Source organism: Propithecus coquereli, unplaced genomic scaffold (genome assembly GCF_000956105.1).
Source record: "Propithecus coquereli isolate 6110/MARCELLA unplaced genomic scaffold, Pcoq_1.0 Scaffold72, whole genome shotgun sequence".
Classification (NCBI taxonomy): domain Eukaryota; kingdom Metazoa; phylum Chordata; class Mammalia; order Primates; family Indriidae; genus Propithecus; species Propithecus coquereli.
This window is the reverse complement of record NW_012153285.1, coordinates 5,311,634-5,326,740: the sequence shown is the minus strand read 5'-3', so window position 1 is coordinate 5,326,740 and position 15,107 is coordinate 5,311,634. Positions and strand designations below refer to the sequence as shown.

Sequence of the window (15,107 nt, the reverse complement as noted above, 5' to 3'; positions counted from 1 at the left end):
CCAATTTTATATTCTGCTAGTTAAAACAAACTGATCTGGAGAGTTATCTCTGAAAGTACTTTGGATAACATAGGTGCTTAATAAATATTTTCTCAAATAATGATTACATGTATTCATTATTTATTCATATATCTATTAATATAAATCTGTTTATAATCTCTATGTTCTTAGATACAGAAGAATCAGTCACAGATTTTTCAGAGATTTTTATCTGAAAATCATAGTTTTCCAATATAATCATTCTCGTCCACAGAAGACATATTTTACTTCATTTGCAAATAACCACACGTTTTTCAGAGCCAATTTCATAACTAAAGTGTAGTTGTTAAGAAGTTGAGATTAATGTAACATCTAAGTAGTGAACTTGATTTTACTCATTTCAAGGGATGAGTCTTAAAACAGTTTGAGACCTGGAAGTATCACTGGAATAAATCTGTTTATTTAGGTTAAAGCACATGCAATCGTTGTTTCTGTAGGTTATTTAAAAAGGTGAACAATCAGCACTTTCTTACGGCTAAGAGTAAAACGTGGGGTTAATGAAGAGCCTTTACTCATTTTCATAAATTCTGATGATGTCTTTCCTTAAAAATGTAAGCTAGCAGATCATGTCGAAGGCATTACTGACCATGGACAAAGTAGGGGCCGAACTACAAAGCACTGGCAGCTTTTTCTGTGCTGTGTGTAATTGGAAAGTTGTCTGTTTTTAGTAATTATCGAACCTCTCCGGGGAAGTTTGGTTGGCTACTCCAGTTTAAAAGAAAAATAAAATAGCATTAGAAAGCAGTTGGGCAGCTGGGGATTGAGGAGGGAGTCACCCTGCAGCTGGGCAAACAGGGAGGTCAATGAATCTGCTACACACCTTGCATTTAGTTCTAGGCTTGGCTCTGTTTACATGCCCTGCCCGAAGCAAACCCACATACCATTTGGGTCCTGGTTCCAGTTACATCTTAAAATGAGAGGGTGAAAAAAACCCAAATACACACACACACACACACACACACACACACACACACACACACACAATTGCTCAGCTGGCTGTATTCTTCTTGCTAATAGACAGGAAGGAAGAAATGAGAACACGTGACTCCCATCATACTTGGATAAAAGGCACCCCAGAGAGTCCCAGGTATTTGAGAAATATCTCTTTTAAATGCATCACAAAGAAAATACCTGAACTCCTGATTCTTGCTTTACTTGGATACTGAGGAGTAGTATAAACAGATAATTTATACAAACTAAGCCTTAGCATATGAGAAAAGATACTGAACTGACTGCCAGCAGGGCGTTTCTCATTAACTTGTCTGGGTTAAAAGGAAAACATTTGAGTCTGACCTAACACTAGCAAGAAGAGGGTGTAGGTATCACATAACAATGTGGTTCTTTCAGCACAATAGCTGAAGATTCTCTACCTAGTTCGATGGTAATTTCCAGAAAACGAATTTCTTTGTTCAGTTTTCCAATTTGGCATAGGATTTCCACTATTCTCTAAAATGTGAACAGTTAAGACGAATGGATTTTAAAAGTTGGGGAGAAGAAACACTAAAAGCTTTTCGAGAATTCTAATTGCAGATAATGAATGCAAGTACAAACTACATTAAAATGTAAGCTGTTGACAGAAGTCAAATGTGTTTTGTATTTAAAATAACAGACAGTTCTCTTTTTTTAGAGAAGTAAAAGAATTTATTTTCCAAAGGTGTGTGTTGAGTACATACCGCAAGGAAAATAACAGCTTCTCCATCAGTGTAATGCAAACACAAGCCTTTGCATACCAAATGATGTCATAGGCATATATCCATTTAAATGTACTCCCATAGCATGTTTTCCTATTTGAATTCTTCTCTACTAAAACTTCATGCATAATTCTCCATTCAACACACTCAACTTATCTTTCTTGCTCCACCTTTCCTCACCTGCAGGAAAAATATAGTCACGTAGAAAATGACCCACATCATAGATTTCTTTATGAGACTGGGATATCCCACATAATAACTTCTGCACAGAAGCTGTTAGTATTTTTTTTCCTACTGACAGGCCAATATCATATATCTGACACTATTCTTATACTTGGCAAATCAAAATAATTTGCCTGGTGTGATGGCTCACACCTGTAATCCTAGCACTTTCAGAGGCCTAAGAAGGAGGATCGCTTGAGGCCAGGAGTTTGAAACCAGGCTGGGCAACATAGTGAAACCCCCATCTCTACAAAAAAAAAAATTAGCCAAGCATGGTGGCTTACATCTATAGTTCCAGCTACCTGGGAGGCTGAGGCAGGAGGATCACTTGAGTCCAGGAGTTCAAAGTTACAGTGAGCTATGATCCTGCCAATACACCCCAGCCTGGGCACAGAATTTAAAGTTACAGTGAGCTATGATCATGCCAATACACCCCAGCCTGGGCAACAGAGTGAGACTCTGTCTCTAAAAACAAAAACAAAAAAATCAAAATAATTAAAATACCTGTAGTAAATTTCCAATTATTTAATGTGATGAAATCATTGTGTATCTGAAGACTACATATATGTTTGAGAAGATCAGTGGATGAAGGCTATCATTTCTACTTTTTACTTTTGCCTCAGAAGTTAGAAGGCATGGATCCCAAAAATGGATCTACCAATTACTCGATGTGGGGATGTTATTTAATGCCTCTGCTCACCTTACAAGGTTGTTGTGGTTGCCAAATTGTGTGTCCCTGTGTGTGTGTATTTAATTTAAACTTCACTGAGTACTTACTATATATGTGGATATCTATGTATACGATATAGGCAGTACCACCAATACAGATATGGACATATATATGTATATATTTAGTTTAGCAAGCATTATATGTTTTCTATGTGCTCTATACAATTGTTCTAAGCATTTTACAAATAGTAACTTATTTAATTCCTCTAGGAACTCTTATGAGGTAGGTACATTTATTCTCCCCATTATACAGATGAGAAAACAGAAGCACAGAGAGGTTAAGTAACTTGCCCAAGGTTACACAGCTGGTAAGTGGCAGGACAATGGCTGGAACTCTGGCAGTCTGGCCTCACATTAGGTTTGTGGACTGCTATGCCATAACCTTTGGAAAGTCTAGTATTACACAATTGAAAAGCCTGTTTATCTAAGAAATATAGTTACTTTTGGTTATATGTAGGAATGGCCAAAAATAGGGGTAATAATTATTTATTTATTCAATATCTGCTGGGTGCTTACCACCTGTAAGACACTGATGGATGTAAAAATATAGACTTGGTTTCCATCTTCTAAGAGTTTAAAGTTTTGGAGACTAAAAAATGGGCCTTAGATATTCTGATGGGCACAGATGAAGGGAGAAGGCATCCAGGCTGGAAGGATGGTATCAGTGAAGGTATAGTCAAGGGGGTGGGAAGAGAACACAGGTGTGGGCGTGAGTAGACCAAGGGATCTGAGAAGGTGGTTGAGGGAAGAGCTTGGAAAGTGGATGGGTGCGTAATCGAGCTGAAGGATATGATTGGACAAGTTGACACAGGCCAGATCAGGAGAGCCTTGTAACCCCAAATAAGTGTAGAAGGGGTTTGTGAATCCAGAGGTGTAGACAATATGGTCAAGGCAGTATTTTAGTAATAATCTTATGGAGATATGCAGGATGGCTGGGGGTGTGACGTGACCTCATTAAGTGTGGAAGAAGAGGGAATGGAAAATATGAAAAAGAATCCACAATGGCAGTTGTGGGCCTTTTCTCTGTTATCACTCTCTTTCCTTAAACTTCACACAATTCCCTCTCACCGTGGAGTTCAGCTTGGTCTCACACCTGTCCAGGCAGCTTCGTATGCCACTCTGAGTCATCACTTACGGCTCCCTCCTCAGAACTCGTACTTTGCTGCCGCCTGAGCGGCCCTCCCCAGCTCCTCGCCTCTTAACACCTGACCCACCCACCCCGGCAAGTTCAATTTGCACCTACCGCTAAGTGCTCCCTGGTTCCCCCCGCCAGAGTGTCTTCTTCCAACCGCCAAGACAGGTACTGATGGCACTTCAGACGCTCTGCCACGTGACACAGGATGTGTGTACCACCACCCAGTACTGCAGACTGTCCCCTAAGGTTAGCTGGGCACCCACCGTGTTTCACCTTGAGAGCCTGATGTTGCCTTACATACAGTATGAGTAAAACAGACATTTGGCGAGGAACAAATGGAGGACAGGACCCATTGTACAGTCAGCTTGCCCATTCATTTATCCACTTACCAGATATTTATTAAACACCTACTGTATGCCTGGCATTATTCTTCTCTATCCCTGGCATACAAAATAGCACCACCAATAAGTACTTGGGAGTGGACTGATGGGATGACCAATAGTTCTAAATCATTTGTGAAATGTAGTTAGTGTTAGAATTTATGGCCCCTCAAAGAAATAAAATGATGCGGTGGTTTGGCGGGGGAGGGGTATGAAAAGCAATATGTTAGTGACAATATTTCCTAACTCCATAGCCTGCTGCTTCACTAAATCCATCAATCACTAAAAGCTCTTCTGAGAAACTACATTCTTCGGGTTTCCTTAATTGTCAACAGCCTAAGATAAAGATCTATTTTCTGCAATCAATACATAAGAGGGCTCTAATTGTAACCGAGTTTCTGCAAGTGCCAGGCTAACAAAAGCATCAGGGTGGGATCAGAGCCTTGGAAGCCCATTCCTATTGTTCCCCAGAAAGCTCTCAGGTTCATGGGGAAAGCAGTGCCACTGCCACTGGGCCACCCTCAGCTGAGCCCTGGGAGCTGTGCTGCAAGGAGAATGGCACAGGCTCAGTCCCTCCTTCGAGGTTATGGCCTCTGCTTGGGCCACGCCGTGTCCCTGGGGGCTTATCCCAGACAGTGGTGGCAGGCAGAAACTCCAAGACAGCACTCAGAACACTGAGTGCCATGGTCTGTACACCTGGAATCTCCAGCCTTCTTGCTCTTTAGTATACTGAGCCAACCCAGCTAATGAACACAGCTTCTGAAGCCAGGCAGACCTGGATCTGAGTTCCGGTGCCACCGCTTCCTAACTGGGCAAGTTCCTTAACTTCCCTGAGCCCCAGTTCCTCCGATGTGAACTGAGGGTCAAATGACAGAATGCACGTAAGCACACAGCAAGGTTGGGTGGTCCCCATGCTTGACAGTTTCTAAGGTGTGATGAAGGGTGCTGGCTTTGGGGCTTCATCTCCAGGCTCCAGGTAGACAGGTATAGGTCTCCCAAAGATAAAGAGGCCAGGAGAACCAAGGTACAACAAAAGCAGACCAATGGAGGCCTTTCCCACTTCTTCACATCCACAGCCAGGCTAGCCCAAACCTCTTAAAGACTAATATGAAATGCCAGTGAGGAAGGCCTAGGTCAGGGGACGGCTGCACAGCCACCTACACGCTCACAAAACACATTACCCTGATTCCACTTTGAAAAGACTTCTAGTCTCTCTACAATGCACATCTTATAATTAGTACCCTTTGCAACATAGTTGACAGTTACTGTAAAATTAGGCAGATATGAGCCCAGGTTTTAGGGGGCAACTGATTGCATTTACTTATTCACTGAACAGCCACTGAATGTCCACAAGCCAGGCACTGAGCTAGGCCTTGTGGCTAGAGATGAAAGACACAATCCTTATCCAGCAGAAGAGCCACAAAAGCAAGCCTACTCTCACTGTACAACAAATAGGAGGTGGTTATATGCGAAAGTGGGAGTGGGGCAGTGGTAAACTTCAGGGTAGGCTGAATAAGAGATAAGTGAAGAAGGAGTCCCAGGCATGGATGCATCAGTTAGAGACGGGGGTCTTGCTATGTTGCCCAGGCTGGACTCCTGGGCTCAAGTGATCCTCCTGCCTCAGCCTCCCAAGTAGCTGGGGACTATAGGTGTGTACCACTGGGCTGGACCCAGGCTTCTTTTTAATCAGCTTATATTTAAGTCTGGGAGCCCATTTAGGGAGAAAAGGAGTGGGGAATATATACTATTTATATAAAGAATGTAAAGGCAGGAGAAGCCAACCCCTAACATTAAGGCTATTCAATACCTACAATGGATTTCTGTCTCTCAGTTCCCATCCCCCATCTCCCACCTCCCACATAAGGCCTATCAGTGACACCAGAAAGTATTTTTTATTCTCATTTGTGACATCAGGGCTGAAAAAGTTTCTGATCCCTGAGTTTGTAAGCGGTTAATAGGACTGTCACAATGATGAACTTTCACAAACCCACCTCCTCTTCCTAGGCCTATATCCTCTTCATAAGCCAGTGAAAGCAGTTTACAAAACTTAATTATATTTGCAAAGTAACATTCATAGGAGAACTCACTTTGAAAAGCCTTATACTGGTGGTTAAGAGCCCAGACTCATAATACTGCCTGCCTGAGTTCAAATCCTACCTCTGCATTTACTTGCTGTGTGATCTTGGGCAAGTAACTTAACATGTCTGTGCCTCAATTTCCTTACTATAAAATCAGAATTACAACATTACTCACTGCATAGGGTAGCTGGGAGGATTAAATGTGTTAACACATATAAAGAGCACAGAAGAAAGAGGCTGACATATAATAAGGGCACAGTAAATGTCAGCTACTGATATTTGAAAAAAATACCGTAAGATAATTCATTTTAATAATAGGTAATTACCCAGGATTGGAAGAAGCATCATTTCTAGCAGAGATAAGGGGAGGAAAATCATCAACCTTTCCATTTATGTATATGTTAAGAATTTTAGCATATACTAAAATTCTTTAGAATGAGCAGATAGACCAAGACGAACAATTAAATAGCATGAGATATGGTCTTTATAGCTAGTTTATCAAAGAAAACTCGAGGTACATTGTGATTCCTTTGAAATGAAGGCAGCAGAACAGTCTGAATTTATCATCAAATTATATTTATAATCCAAACAAATGCTTTGAACAAAAGGCACTGTCTGGTACTCTGGACTGTGCTGGCTAGGGCCTGCCAACTAACCAAATGACAGGGTAAAGGAGATGCAGAGAACAGACAAAACAAAGGGAAAAACAGAGAACACATGTGCCAAGGGAGGAAATAGGCTAATAAAAATCACAAAAATAATTATATTCTGTTCAGTGTAGTGTTCAAGATTTTGTTTCAGGAGTAAATACACAGAGTAGCATTTTTAATGGAAAGGTCTGGGAAACAACAAAGCTGGATTTCAGTTCTGGCTTTGCTGCAAAATAGCTCTGTTAACCTCAGCCTTTCTCACCCTCTACGTGAGCCTGTTGTCATCGGAGATGACAACATGAGGTCTCACTATAGGACCAAAATTAGGGAGACCATCGAATCAGACTGTACACCTCAGGTACTTTGCAAAGTGTGGGATGAAAGACAAAGTAGAGACATGATCCTAGAAGGAAAAACTAATCGCATAACTTCTGGATGCAGAAGGCTTCTTTCTAAGAGAATTGTAATGTATCCTCTAAAAGGAGAGTATTTGACGAAGCTCAGAGGAAACAGTGTAGGATGGCATTTAGGAGTAGTATATGAAAATAGTATCTGTACTGTCATTCCAGTTCGTTTTTCTGTTGGAGATTGACTGTTTTCTTCCCCATCTTCAAGAGCCAGTGTTAGTGGAAGGAGCTCTCCTGCCCTAGATTCTGCGCGTGTGACCCCCTCAATCTGCCACGCAGGACTATGTGACCCTGGGGCAAGGCTTTTTCTAACTCGCAGGCCCACAGCTTTCTTACCTACACAGGAGGCGGCTGGTCCATGTGCTTTCTCGGGACTTTTCCAGCTCTGAAATTCTACTGAGTCCATGATTTCAGATATTAATCTCATACCAACTAAATACTGCAAGCATTTATTATTTGGGGAAACATACAATAAATATACTTCTCAGTGGCTAACGGTGTTCATTTTTTTCAGTGTTGGGGTAGATGGCAGATAAATTTTAACCAAAAGGAAAAGCCAGTGTAACAACAAATTATACTAATCATCTCCTTCTGTTTCTGTTGACTTTGGCCAGCAAGTAGTACACCATGCTGCGCTAGGGATATAAGATTCCTCCTAGAATTCTCCATGGGCTCTGAGGCCGTAACTCATCTGCTTTGCTGCACAGAAATTATCTAGAAATGAACAATGCCCCTATAGTCTGTCTTGCACACTGTTATATTGATGAATCTTATCCAGGGATATCTATCAGTCTAGTGACTTTAATTAGCTCTCAAACTGATTATTGATCAATCATCAAGTGCTCGTTAAGAAGGAAAACCCAGGAACTATTTGGTAGGTGTGGGGCTGACATACTTACAGATAGGCTACATGCTTCTATTTTTGACTGTTACATTTAAGTTAAAGCAGGGCATTAGTCATCTTTTTCAAAATGCTAAATTTAACAATAATTTTTAAATGTTAATATAAATGACTAGTTTCATAAGATTTTGCTACTTTAATAAAACCATTGAATGAAAAAAGACTAATTTATCCTAAAGAGGATAAATCATTTTATGCCTTATTAAAAAGAAAATGTTTCTATTTGTAATAAGAATAAACTCTATTTATTATTCTTAATCTGTGATTGCTGTATTTCCAGCAGTTATTAGAGGCAGTTTCCAATGTAAGTCTTTGAGTCATAGACAGGGGCTATTGGTTTTGTTTATCTCTAAAGAACTCTCGATGGGCATTCATGTTCAACAAAAATTTCTCAAGCCCCCGACTACGTACCACACACAGGCCTTGTCTTATTTGACTTCATTAGTGTTCTTTTACTAGAAATCCAAGTATTTTTTATTCTGTATTGGTTTATGCTAGTTCATTAGATCATTTTTCATAAAAGTATTTAGCAGTTGGGTGTAATACTACAGTATCTGCCCACTTCACAATTCTCAGAGATTTCTAACATGAAATAAATTTCATTTTAACTAATAAATTCTAATTTTGCTAAAGATTATTTTCCCTTCTTGTTTTTCAAGTACTCATTGTCATAGGGTAAAGACAGAACGGTAAGGGCAAGGGATTTTAAGAAAGCCCAGCTCAATACTACATTTATTTTTATTAATACATCGATGATTTGCTAATGCTCTAGTAATGTCAAAGTGCATACAGTTTCCTGCACAGGCAATGTGGTTTCACACATCTCTGCTTTTCCTTACACACTCCTCTTTTTGGAACGCCCTTCCCACCTGTCCTTTATCATGAAATTCAGGTGTCAGCTTCTTCAGGAAGCCCCCAAAGTGGCTGTGTGTCTGCACAGAGCTATGAAGAATTCTAGCTAACCTGGCAGCCAACACTGCACATGGACATATCTCACTAGTCTAGCCCCCTGATGACTGGACTGTGTGTTAGTTATCCATGTAGTTCCAGAACTTATGTATTTGTTGAAAGGCCCCCTCCTCAGCCATTCAGTGTGTATGATTTGGATGCACTAGAAATGGTCCTGTAAGAATTTTTGAGTGGAGACAACAATGCTTTTAGTACTTCCCATTTATTCAACTTTGAGAGATAAGGCATAATTTCTTAGATTTGGGACAAAGGTTGAATAATTGAATTCTATATATCATAGAACCTTACAAGTTGCAATCCCTCTTGACATACTTGCTGGGCAGCCACCCTCCAAAGAAGAGCATGGTCTTAAAAGATAGCCCATTCCATTTCTGAACAGTTCTAGTGGTAAAACTCAAGAATCAGACTGCCTGGGTTCAAATACTATTAATAGTTTTGCCTTATGCCATGTTCCTTGATTTTCTCACCTCTAAATTGGGACCAAGAATAGTACTTATAGGGTGGTTGTGCAGAAAAATATGAATTAATACATGCAAGCATTTGCAGTGGTAACTGGCACACAGTGAATGCTTCATGAATGCTATTACAATGAATAAAATACTCCATCCTTCTATCATATCAGCAATGGTATACATGTTTGTATGCTCCTAAAATTCATGTTGAAATCGTAACTCCCAAGGTGACGGTATTAGGGGGACCTAATGAGGGTCATTAGGGGCATAGGGGCAGAGCCCTCATGAATGGGATTAGTGCCCTTTTATAAGAAGCCTGAGAGAGACCCCTTGCCTCTTCCACCATGTGAAGACACAGCAAGAAGGTGCTGTCTAGCAGCCAGAAAGCGGGTCCTCACCAGATACTGAATCTGTTGGTGTCTTGGTATTGGACTTTCCAGCCTCTAGAACTGAGAATAAATTTCTGTTGTTTATAAGACAGCCAGTGTAAGGTATTTTGTCATAGCAGCCTGAACAGACTAAGACAATATCTTTTAAACCCACAAAAGCCCTAGCTCAGTCAGTGCTCACTTGTTTATTATTCTCACACAGCTGAAGGGCTAGGGAGCAGAGCAATAGTCTTTGTTTTCTGCTTCAAAGAAACTGAGCTGCAAAGAGACTTAATCATGCCCGAGTCAAAGGAGAAAGTCAGTGATAGAGAAGGTCATTTGGAAAGTTCTTATTTCAAAAGGGGTTATCATACAAAGTCTTCAGAGGCACTGAAATACAAGTTTAATCTACTGAAAAAAATACCCAAGAGTTTGCACATGGAAAACACCAAACACAGTGGCAGCAGAAGCTAGGCTTTGGGTGGCAAAGGACAAGTTTCAAGTAGTTGGCAATGTGAGGGGAAAAGCACATGCATAATGAAAGGCCATTGAATTTACTAGAATTTCAAAGTCATCTGCAGCTTTAAATATTTAATTCTTTTCAGGGGAATGTTTCACATGCCTTCAACATTGCATATGTGTATTAGACCGCTAAGTTACAAGGTTTAGTATATGATATATTTAAACTGAGGATATAAGACAGATGGAACCTTAAAATCAATAAAAGCCCCACACCCTTAGAACTGCAGCATCAACTAAAATGGAAAGGATGCTGTGGAATTCTTTTCTTTCAGTGACAAGTGGATTGGAATTTGACACGTATACTCCTGCCTCAAATTCAATACTTCTCATTCCATTCACTTATAAAAAAAAAAGAAGAAGAAAGGTGAGCAGCCTTTGTTAATCTGTGCAAAAGAGCTTTTTAAGTTTTCAAACTGCTTTTGACCAGGCGTCTAGCCATTCTTTTGCTGCTATGTTCTTTGAAATCTCATTTTAGTAGTTGTCCTCAAATCATTCAACTCCTGATTTTTCCTTTCTCCCTAGATATGGCTCCAGAGGGAAATTCTATGAATGTACCTTGTGCTTTTCCAACTTTATGCTCACATTGCTTCTTTTTCCTCCTTCACATCCTATTTATCTGTCTTCTTACTGAAATCCTGACCATCCTTTGTAGTCCATTTTCAGACCCTTTCCTCTCTGTAATTTTTCTCAATCCTCAGTGTGGACCTCTCTGTCTTTGAATCTCCATGACACCCTGCCTGAAACTCTCAGTTTGTACATACTGATCTGCCTTCTGTTATAATCACCAATAAAAGGGAGTATAATATGTGGCCAAAGAGCATAGTCTCTGCCTGATCTGAGACTTCCTAGCTGTGTGACCTTGGGCAAAGCACTGAACACCTCTGTGCCTCACATCTGCTAGACTGAAAGCCTTCTGACCTGGCACTGTCTTACCTGAAGCTCCTAGCACAGCAGCATATGCTTTGTAGGAGCCTACTTGCTAGTAATAATTTGAATTAAAATAAAACCTGGGTTTCAGTTCCAACCTGGCCATGAATTAGCCCCTGGTCTGGGGCTTCAGCGAATCACTTACTGTCTCTGGGTCTTTGTGATATTCTTCCAAAATGAGGAGGCTAATTTGACCATTTCTAAAGGTCCATTCAGTGCTAAAATACTAACAGACTATGATAAGATTAAATTCAGATCATCATTTGAGTTAAGATATGCTGTATTGGATAACCTGATACAACTGAATTTTCTTCACATGATGGTTTACATTTCTACTGGTCAACATTTCTGATCACATTTGAGACAGTAAATCCAAGGAAAATGCCCATAACTTATCCTATGTTTTCACAAGTATCACATATATTTAATACAATAACATGGTACATTGGTTTGTTGAATAATGGTAAACAAAGCCAAACACCTTAATTACCTAATAAACTATTCTGCTTAAGATATCTGTCATTAAAGCATTCAAATCACTTACAAGTTGTAATACTGTATTTCAGAATGTAATAGTTTGGATAAAATACTTTGTTGAGAAGGATTCCTGATATGAAACATTTTTAGAATTTTTTTTGTTTTTACTAAACTATACTTTCTAACATTTTTTTCATTTCTAAACCAAATATATATATAGTTAGTTTATATTGCTCACTTCTTTTAAAAGACAGTCTTATTTGTGGTACATAAGTACCAATTATAACTAATTCTCAAATCTCATAAAGAAAATGAAACTGTAAGCAGGAGTTTGGGAGCAGTTGGCATCATTACTCAGCAGGATGTCCTGAAAGATATCTACATATAAAGTTCTTATCAAATAGCTGTCCTCAGAGATCCTTGGAATGGTAATTTGATTAATCCAAATCATTTTGGCAGGAAAATGAAGCCAGGTTAAATTAGCCAGCCTAGTCTCCAAAGTCATTCTGTGTCAAAGCCAAGATTAGAATTCAAAGTTGTTGGCAGAGTCATGTGATCCCAAAACCTCTTTCTTTCCACCCATGTGTCTAGCAATCAAAGCCAGGGGAAGGATACACGGAAACACTTGGTCAGCCCAAGATCTCCAAATAGACTGCTTTCAAAAAAAGTTTTCCAGGTGGCATCACGGAGAATGTGGTATTCCAAAAAGATTTTAAATTTGGAAGCTTTTTGCATATGCTTTACTCCTTATTTCCCTTTGTTCAGTGTTTTGTTTTGAGATCCAGACCTCTTTGTAGTTCATCCCAAAGGAATGAACTCTCACTTTCACTGCAGAAATATATATTTCAAATGCTTAAAATGCCCTTGAGCACAATACTTCAACCTCCCTTCTCCCCGAAATCAAAAACCTCTTTGAGACTCAGAGAAAAATCTTTTGCTATGAGGTGGCAAGTATCTTGGGCTCTTTTGGAATGACTTTTCAACCTTGCCTTGGGCATGTTTCTTCTTTATAGAAGAATGCATCAGCTCCTGGTTTGGGGGAGGCTCACAAAGCCAGCCAACAAAGCTTTCCTTCGCAGTTCTCCGAGACTGAGTTTTCAACGAAGGGCTTGAAATAATAAACAGTGTCTTCCTTCTCATCCCCTCTAAAAAATAATTAGCTGTTTTTAGTTTAACATTTTAAAGAGATAAGTGCTTCAAAGATATGGAAAGGCCAGTGTAGATTCTGTGCTCATTCGGCAATTCTGTTTTTCCAAATAGCTCCCATGCAGAGTTGCTCAGCAGCCTCTGGGTTTACACCAGGACAGCTTCCACCCTCCACCGACGTTTGCTAGGCAAATCGGAGTTAGCACTCGGAAGAAAACGAGAGAATGGAGCGAGCCATGGGTACTTAGCAGTAATCACTGTGTACCAACACACCTAACGGGCGGTGTTGGTACAGAGAACACTGAAGCTAAATGAAAGATTGTTGTAAAGAGGCACTCGAAACGAACATATCCTGATATTAACGCTGAATGCACAAAGCCATCTGGATTTGCCCATTTTGTAATCTGTACAACAGTCTGGAAAGCTCAATCAAGTCTTTACAAGCGTCAATCAGAGAATGGGTTGTGAGGGTTTTATTCTTTAGCTCAAGTCCACCCTCCCTCCTGCCACCTCCCCCGCACATCTTTCCCTAAGGCAGCTGTCCAGTGGGAAATGATCGGCCGTGGGGACAGAACTAGGTTTCGATTTTGGATCAGTCACTTACTGTCACACTTACTGTGTGATCCTGTGCTAACTATTCCAAGCCCCAGTTCCCGTATGTAAATCTGAGATTGGAAACACCTGCCTTATAGGGCTGCCGTGAGAAACGAATGGGATGATGTGTTTGCCTCATGGTAAGGGTTGGATAAATCATTTTCTCAGTTTTTCCCCCTCGTGACTTAATGGAACTTGAGGATGGATTACCGCTCGAGTCTGGCTGGCCATGTGTGCCGCTGATGTATAGAGAGTGTGATAATCAATTACCCATAATTAGCAATCAATTTCATGTGGATTTATCATGACGTCTGTGTTAATCTCTATTAGAATTAGTTGACTGAGGGTGGTAAACCCCTTGTTTTGTAAAATGCTGAGTACAATGCTATAAAGCCTTGACAAAGTAGAGCAATATTAATAGTTGGCAAATAATTATTTCTCTACTAAAATACAGCATAACCTTTTGAAATTTTGGTATTGGGACAGGCTGAACACTTTAAACCACTGTTTTATCATGAGCCCTTTACCGGGCTGTGGAAGGTAGATTTTGTTTGGAATGTTCCCTGTAATCTTTGTGTCACCATTTTTCTTTAATTTTGCCTTTAAATTTTCACAGCCCCTATCACAGCTCTATTAATATTTATTATTGATTTGGTTTTCTTAGGGAAGTTACCTTCCTTCGTCTTTTTTGTACAAATGTAACATATATTCATTGTAGAGTGAAACCATATATATGTAAAAACCATTTGTAATTACTGTTAAAATTATCGCTGATCTCACATTTACTTTGTGAGGGAGACAAAGGGCTGTGACTATCCCCATCCACTGATGATGAAGAGGATGATGATGAGGAGGAGGATAACACTAACTACTAACATTTATTACACATTTACTATGTGCCAGGCACTGTTCTCAATGCTTTACCTGTATTAACTCAGCTTTATTTTTCCTCTTAGCTCTTACACCCATCGTATTATACACTTTTTTTGTTTACTGTGTCTCTCTCTCTCCTCACTAGAAGATAAATGCCTTGAGAGGAAGTACTCGGTCTGTTTTTATTCACAGCTATAACCCTGGCACATCTAACAGTGCCTAGCATAGTAAGCATTCAAAAATGTTTGCTGAATGAATAAATTAGTCTTCATAACATTTACTCTTTAAAACAACTCTAAGAGTTATGATCTCCGTTTTACAGAGGAGAAAACTGAGGCAGAGAGGCACATACAGCCAGAAAGTGGCGGAGCTGTGATTTAAGCACTGACCCTTCCCCACTATGCTCTGATGCCTCATCAGATGCCATGATGGTTAATTTCATGTGTCAACTTGACTAAACCGTGGGGTTATTTGGTCAAATATTATTTGGTGTGTCTGTTAGCGTGTTTCTGGATGAGATGAATATTTGAATCTGTAGACTGAGTAA

General features: G+C 39.9%; 1 protein-coding gene across 2 annotated transcripts in view; it reads right to left on the bottom strand.

Moving 5' to 3' along the window:
* The window catches only part of SRGAP1 (SLIT-ROBO Rho GTPase activating protein 1), a 279,045-nt gene that overhangs the window by 75,863 nt on the left and 188,075 nt on the right, over window positions 1-15,107 (bottom strand). The window lies entirely within an intron of this gene.